Raw genomic sequence first — 8,629 nt, 5'->3', positions numbered from 1 at the left:
CACGCCTGGCCCCTCTCTTCCTTCTTTCCATACATATTTACTCTAAATGTGTCACTAGGTGCTGGACTATAGTGGGGAATAAACTAAGTCCTGTCCTCATCAAGTTTACATTTGAGTTACCATTGTGTGTAGAGACAATACACAAATTAGCAAATTTGTACATGTATGTGTGCCAGATGGTGACAAGTACTGAAGCCCACCCTACCATCGACCCCCACCCCACAAAAGGCAGCAAAATGTGAGGAACAGGCAGTGCTGGGTAGGAGGTTTGCTACTTTTTATAGGATACACATAAATATATGTAGTTCAAGACCCACACATTTGCTATTTAACAACAATTTAAAAATCTCTCCATCCCCCTCTCTTGCACTTAAATCTTCATTAAAGTGAAACATAATTGGTCATTTATGTCATTATTTTCTCTGTCTGTTCTAAATGTTTTCAATGAATACGAAGCAATATTACAGGCCCTTCTGTGGAATGCTTCTCGGATCTCACCAATGCAGTCCCTTGATAAGACAAAGCTGTGTTGACCGCCTACCATGGTAAGGGAGAAGGCTGCCTCCACAGAGTTTCCATAGGGTCCCCAGGGAGAAAGGCAAGGCCAGAATTTATTGAGAATTTGAAGTTTGGCTTAGGGTGGGGCTTTCAAAGCATGAGCTTGGTTAGGGTTGGTAAGGATCAGGTGTAACAGTTTAGGATCAGTGAAGACAGCAAAGCAAGACATTTGAGGCAAGGCGTTCAAGAATCTCATGGAATCGTAAACCAACTGTTGATGCTTCCTTGTGAAGAGCTGATGGGTCTTTCCAGAACTTCCAGTAATGAACAATCAAGTCATTCACCAGGTCAAGAGCACCCTGGTACTCTTACTAAAGTTATGCTAATCAAGTTATGCTAATAAAGCCATAAGACAAAGGGATAGTTAAGTCACATTAAGGTAGACACTGATTATATAAATTGAATACATAGCAAAACCAGAATGAAGGTATCTTCGTGTGACTCCTATAAATCATAAGGTGGACAAATCTTGAAGTTTTGGAAAAGTTGGGATTGGAAACTGTACAAAGTGTCATGATCAGAAATGATTGTCAGTTGCAAATTTGTTTTCTCTATTTTCTGTTCTGAAATTTCAGAGGTGTTTTGACATCCATTCTTTTTGTCATCTTGCTCCACTATCAGGACAAAAATTGTGTTTCTGACCCATCTTAAATCCATACAGATAGATTATATGAAAATATATTGTTCTATTTGCCTAAAGGGGCTGTGTTTCAAGTAGGGGGTATGCTAGGCCAAAATGTTCGTTCTTTGCAACTTTGCAGTTCAGCATTTGATCACAAGGTCTTCACTCTTTACTTTTTCTTTTCCTTTTCACACCCGGGCTCCAATTTTACGCACTGCTTCATATAGATGTGGTCTTTTTATGATGGTGGCAGTGGTTAGAAAGGGGTGAGGAGGTGGAATGGAAAAGGCTTGTCTGGCAAGTTCCCCAAAATACTTATAAGAACTCTCTGGCCAACTTGAAGATGTGGACCATCATTCATGTGTGGCAGACTGGGCCATTCATCCTCATGGATGCATCGCAGCTGCAGCACAGCTGTCAGGCCAAGGAAGTCATAAATCTTCCTGCATGTTAACATTCACACTTAATTAATACTCATAGGTAAAGCTGTCTTAAAAGGGAGATGATGTGATAGAATAAACTTTGAGAAGCAGATAATAAAGGTGGTGTGTGAAAGTAGTATTTCTGGATCAATCCAGTTTGATTGCTAACAATATGGTCATCTGTTGATATTTCCCATGGTTTGCTTTTTAGAAGGGCTCTTCTGTGGTTCTGGTTTGGGATTTTCTAATGCTTGTTTTAAAAGACTAGACATCCCTGATCTTTTCTTTGGAAAAGGTAAGAGAACAAACTTAGGCCTATCAAATTTCTCATGCAAGATTTTAGGACTTTTACTCCCTTTCCTGACATCCATCAGTTTAATGGAAGCCCCAGACAGCGTCTTTTGAGCATTGGGCTATGACAATGCCCAGAGGCTGTGATTTCTAAATGATCCTTGGGCTCAATCAAAGTCAAGTTGACTCAGCAGCACTGAGCTATGTAGGCATTAATAATCCTTTGACTATTTCACCCTGCACTTCTACATGTTGAAAGGCAACCTAAATGATGACCTTCGCTGAAGTCCCTAAGGCAACCCAATTTAGATAATGAACAGTCCAAGGAGGTATCAGAAAAAAAAAAAAAAAAAAACACAGTACATCCAGAATAGTCTTATTTTGGTTGTGTTTAGTGTGTGATATGCTTCTGAGATTCACTGCGGGTGATGGGAAAGAAAGCTTTATTTAACTTCTTACCTGCATACTGGTCACCTTTAGAATCAGTCAAGGGGACACCTGATTACACGACACTCTAGGTCCGTGGTCTCCAACCTCTGGGCTGTGGACTGCTATGGGTCCGTGGCCTGTTAGAGGCCAGCTGCACAGCAGGAGGTGAGTTGTGGGCGGTGACAGAGGGAAGCTTCATCTGTATTTACAGCTGCTCCGCATCACTTGTCATCCCCCCCATTCCCCTCCCCTGCCCCAGTCCGTGGAAAAATTGCCTTCCATGAAACCAGGCCCCGGTGCCAAAAAGGCTGGGGAGCACAGCTCTAGGGAATCCCTAAATGTTACTCTTCCCCAGATCATGTCTTCCCCCAGAGATGATCTCATAAGAATTGAGTAACTTCTAGCCAGAGTAATGTGCGAATAAAGTGGCCCAGCAACGTCTCATCTGGATGAATTAATTTTCTTCTCCAGGCTCTAGTGAAGGTACCTTTCCTCCCTTCCAGGCCTAAAAGTCTCACTGTTAGTATGTCAATATCACCACAAGGCTGCTTAAACAATTCCTCCATCTGATTTCAGCTTCCTGTTAGCTCGATGAACCAGGATGTGTTGTTTTCTCTCCCCAAACTAACCTTGGAGAGTCTACACGAAAACTGGCTGTGCATATAAAGAAAAATGAAACTGATTCCAATCTACCCTATGCAAAGGTGGACTCCAGATAATGACCTGAATGTGAAAGGTATGTATTCAAATTTAATAGAAGATACAGTATGAGAATAGCTCCTTACATACGGCTGGGAAAGAGCTTCTTGTATCTTCACAAAGCATCTACCATAAAGCAAAAACTAAGGATTTCCATTCAGTGAAAGGTGCCATGGACAAAGAAATGACAGATATTGAGAAATTATTTGACAATGCCTACAACTGACAAGGGACTAAACCTAGACTACATAAGGAACTAGGAATTTCTGCAAAGCAACCAGAAGAAGATAGAAACTCTAACATAAAAAAAAAATAGGCTAAGAATACAAATAGGAAATTTACAGAAGGGAAAAAAATCCCCAAAGGTTAACAAACACCAAAGAGTTGATCCAATTCGTCATTCATCAAAATTATAAGTAAACAATAACTTGGCACTCTGACAGGAAATGATCAAATTAATTCTAGTATCCAGGAATTCTCTTCGTTGGTATTTCCCAAAGGAGTTCACTCACAGACCTACAATGGAACATTCATGGATATTCATCACAGCATTGTTTGTGGGAGCTGGAGGCAATCAGGGTCTATACCACTGGGGTAGAGGACAGGTGTAATGTTTCTTATGTTTGCCATGGAATATAGTGCACTGACAGTTGAGGTGCACTGAATGTTCACACACAGCAATGTGGGCCATCCCCAAAGACAGAGCTGAGTAACTAATATAAGAAAGAATTGCCAGGCACAGTGGCTCATACCTAGCCACTTTGGGAGGCTGAGGGGGGAGGATTGCTTGAGGCCAGGAGTTCCAGACCAGCCTGGACAGCATAGCAAGACCCTGTTTCCACAAAACAAATTTGTAAAAAATTAGCTGAGTGTGATGGCTCATGCATGTAGTACCAGCTACTCAGGAGGCTGAGGCAGGAGGATCATTTGAGCCCAGGAGTTTTAGGTTGCAGTGAGCTATGATGACGCCACTGCACTCCAGCCCAGGCCACAGAGGGAGACCTTGTCTCAAAAAAAAAAAAAGAAAAAAAAGAAGAAAAAAAAGCCAGGAAAGTGCATAAATCCAAGGCCAAGTACAAACCACATGGGGGCACTTTTCCCTCAGTGAAAGTGAAGATCCATCCTCTGGCTTGTTCTGCCACAACCGCTGTTGTGCCTGTAGCTCTGCAGAAGGTCTGAGCTCTCACCTCCTTCCTCCCCGCCTTCGGCTGTGGGCAGGACCCGCCTCTCACTGCCCCTGGGACCCCGGAGTCATCAACTGCCCTGAGCACGGACGAGCACGATGCCCCCCAAAAAGAGAGGCGATGGAATGAAACCACCCTCAATCATTGGAAGCTTTGCAACCTCACTGAAAATTGGTATTGTTGGATTGCCAAATGTTGGGAGATCTACCTTCTTTAATGTATTAACCAACAGGCTTCAGCAGAAAACTTCCCATTCTGCAGTGTTGACCCTAGGGGAGCAGAGTACCTGTGCCAGGGGAAAGGTTTGACGTTCTTCGCCAGTACCACAGACCAGCAACGACAATTCCTGCCGTTCTAAATGCAGCAGACACTGCTGCCCTTGTGAAAGAGGCTCACAGAGGGCAGAGCCAGGGAAATGCTTTTTTATCGCATAATTAGTGCCCATGATGGGAGCGTTCCTCTAACACCTGCTTTTGAAGATGATGCTCTCACACACGTTGAAGGAAATGTAGATCCTATTCGAGATCTAGAAATGATACATGAAGCGCTTCAGCTTAAAGATGAGGAAATGACTGGGTCCACTGTAGATAAACTGGAAAAGCTGGCCGTGAGAGGAAGAGATAAAACACTAAAAACCTGAATATGTATGTAAAAATTTGCAGCTTGTTTAGATACTTGAGAGTTTATTTTTTTGATGAAGAAATTTTTTAATAAAGCACATAAAATATATATATAAAAAAAGAAAGATCCATCATCTTAGAAAAAGAACCCAGGGAACATGGTGAGAATGTTCGGTCTCACTCTACCAGGGACTTTCTGACGCCACAATTAATCGCCAACACTTGGACTAATTTTCCCAGATGTAATTTGTCTCCACGAGGGGCCGAGCTTTAAAATCTTGCAATGCATCAAACAGAGCAGAGAAGATAAAGTTGAAAAAACTAGTCATCCAAATTTTAAAATCATCTCTGAAATGATATAAAATGGTACAATACTATTGAAATGCTGTATTTGTTTCTTCAGATTTCTCAGAAGTGCTTTATATCTCTATACTTCAAAAATATTAAATATTTAAACTCTTCTCTCTTAAAAAATCTTCCTCAATCCTAAAATGCTCGGTTCTTGGAAAGCTCCACTGTATTTCTTCCTCCCCCGCCCCCTATTTCTTCCTAAAGCTGTGATTTTGGGTTCTGATTTTGCTATTGAAAAGGATCTGAAGTTCACCACTTACAAACAAATGAAATAAAATAGCACAATAAAAATTTTTTGGAGTATGGCTTGCAATAAGAAGGTCAATGTAAGAACATAATGGCCCTAAAGAATATCTTATAGAGAGATTTAAAAATGCTAAAATGTGTATTATTTCATTTACTATGAATAAAAGTAGTTAGGGCAGATGCATTATCTTGAATTCAGAAAAAGACAAATCTTTTAAGCAAAAGTTTCAAGGGAAGAATTGGTATTTGAAGTAGATTTTGAAAAATGAGTACACTTTAAGTGGCGAAAAGATCATTTAAAGCCGAAAGAACAATTTGAGCAAAAGTTCAGAAACACTACACATGAAGACATGTTCGGGAAATAGTGAGTGGTCCTATTCATTGGGTGATAAGATTGACCATAACTAGAACACCAGTATAATACATAGCAAGTACATGGCATGATTCTAAGTGCCTAACATAACATATATTAACTCATTCAATCTTTACACAACCCTAAGAGGAGGTTTTTTTAAATGAAGAAACTGATCCATCAAGGGGGGGGGACATCTGAGCTGACACAGGTATTAAGGGACAAGCCTAGGATGATACCAAACCCAGGTGCCCGGATCCTGATGCTAACAAGGGAGTGTAGTTTGGATGTCAATTGTGAAGTGTCATCTCCACTGAGGGGCAACTGAGAGACATAGAAGATTCGATTGTGGAACAGCAGCACGGCATGACCGAGGTGTGACAACTCTAAAAAAAAAATATTGTGGTAGTGGCAGGTAGGAGTAATCAGGTTAGAAGTAAGTGAAGTCAAGGGACTAATTTCGATGCTATATGGAAGAGGGCAGTGACAGGGGACATGGATGGAAGGGGTGGGAAAAGAGGCAGAGAAATTAAAGATAAAGCTGATTCTGGGAAATCTAGCTTGAGAGGCTCAGCAGTGTCATCACAGGAATCAGGCCACATGGAAGGTTTGCTTTGGGCAGGAGGAAGAGCTAACCTTAGGGATTTAAGTGAGGTACTAGTGGCAAATCAAGGTGAAGAGATGTCCAGGAGGCTTCCAGAAACAGGAGTTTTCTATTGACTAGAGAGGACCATACTGGAGGTCAGATTTACGAGTCTCCCAGTTCAGAATCAAGGGAGTCAGTCCATGCATGTGAAATGTTCCATGGGAGTCACAGTAAGGGGACAGAACTGAGGACTGGAGAATGCCTACGTTTTTGACTAGTTTGCAACCTTTCTTCCACCCCCAAGCCTGAGACACATAACACACTCATGCCACTAACAGATCCTTCCAGTGGGTATCACACGACTCATGTCAGTTTAGGATTAGGCAGGGTAGTCAGAGCCCCTGTGAAGGCTACTGTCATACATTATTAATGACACTTTCTTGTTTCTGTGCAAGAGTGATTCTCTTTCCGCCTTCTACCACTCATTCCTATGGTGTGAGTCGGGGTGGGTCCACTCCTTGTAGCTGTGGGTCTTCATCAATAAGATATTATTTTATACTTTCTGGTTTCCTCTTCCTGAAAGTGTCCTGCAGGTGTTGACACCATCACTTGAGAACTTGTCTCTTTTTCCCAATAAAAATAGCATTTTAGTGTGGCTTTCCAGAGGTCTCAGGAGAAAAGATTGTGCTCTGTGTGTTTACCACTTTGGTGAACTTCATAGCTTTGTCATTTTCAAACTCAAGAAGGCACTTAAATTTTTAAAAATCTCAAGATAATATGAAATTTATTTACATTTATATGAAAGCATCATAATGCATATGCTGCCAATGAACTCCTAGTGTGTCTTACATATATCATATATCCATTCATCCTCCAAATGTTTAATTTTACTTACTTAAATAACAGCATGGTTCTGAGTACTGGGCATAAAGTATAAACAAGACAGTCAACATTCCCATCCTCAGAGAGCTTTGACTTTCAAACAGGAAATCTGTAAGTTTGAATGTATTTCCTTTAGTGAAAAAAGCTATTACAAAGAAAATAAGAAAAATGGAAAATTTAAATTTCTTCAATATATAGGCAAGCAAAAAACAGTAAGGCTAGTTGATTATTTAAAAAAAAAAAAAAGGTTGGGAGAACTATCTGTTACTTACGTGTGGGGCTCAAAATAAGTGATGTTATTCCAATATCTGTCCTGAATCATTATAAATTCTGAAAATGTGCTTTATTAAAAAATGAGCTGATGAGAAAAAGGCACACGGAATTTTCCTTCCCCCAGGTGTCTATTAGGTGCTGTTTGTTTCTGAGCTGAGGAATCTTCCTTCCCGACGTTGGATGATAGCCATCTGTTCAGCTCTGCTTAAACGTGGTGACCGACTCTATAAAAAGGTGTGTTCTTAGAATCGCAATTCATCCTTAGTCTGTAATTTTAGATTTTGCCTTCTCTTGTATTAAATTTTTATTCTCTAGCTGTCCTTTTAATTGAATCTCTATAAACATTTTTCTCTGAAAATGTGAGCTCCAGTAATATTACCAGTATTATTGTACTCATTTAAACTGTTTTCTAGATTTAAAATAAATAGGACAGCATCAGTAGTTCTAAGGTGGAATGAAAGCAGTAGCAGCAGTAACATGCAGTTGTTTTCAGGAAGAATCGGAAAATATCTTCTTCCAACTCAGTGGACACATGGGGTCACATTTGATGGGCACCCATGGAGACAGTACAGATTCCTGGGTCCACAGCTGCTAATAACTTGCTTTTGGACTGGGAAAAAGATCATCTCACTTCCCACTGGTTGGGCTTTCACAGCTGGAATTGAAAGGGTAATTAGGCTGTTGTTTGGATAAGGCAGGAAAGAAAATTCTAGCTCTGCTCCCCTTAGTCCAATAATCCAAACACCAAACATGATATTGGCTCAAATAACCTGAATAACTCCTGCAAACCTTTATTTTGTGTGCGTGTTGGAAACTTGACCAAAGCAGACAAAGTGGTAGCAGTCAAAGGAATATTGCTGAAGTGAAACAAATACAAATGACTGTGGGGGAGAAAACAGTGAAGACAGTTGGCTGAGAGAGGTCCAAGTTGGTAAATCTCTCAGAGAAAGCACGAAGAGACTGCCAAGTTGTCTTGGCTCTATAATTTTAGTTATAATGTTATATAAATTTGACAAATTTATATTTTAATTCTACATCCATAAGATGTTAAATATCATTAAAACATCTTAATGGAGTTAATGAGTTGATAAAATAGAATACAAAATACCTTCTA

The 8,629-nt window shown here is 40.4% G+C and overlaps 1 pseudogene; it reads left to right on the top strand.

Annotated features, from left to right (window-relative positions):
- Positions 1-4,303: 4,303 nt before the first annotated feature.
- On the top strand, positions 4,304-4,845 carry LOC123641796 (annotated as a pseudogene).
- The last annotated feature ends 3,784 nt before the right edge of the window (positions 4,846-8,629 follow it).

The sequence above is a fragment of the Lemur catta genome, chromosome 1 (genome assembly GCF_020740605.2).
Source record: "Lemur catta isolate mLemCat1 chromosome 1, mLemCat1.pri, whole genome shotgun sequence".
Taxonomy (NCBI): Eukaryota; Metazoa; Chordata; class Mammalia; order Primates; family Lemuridae; genus Lemur; species Lemur catta.
This window is presented reverse-complemented; position numbering and strand designations above follow the sequence as displayed.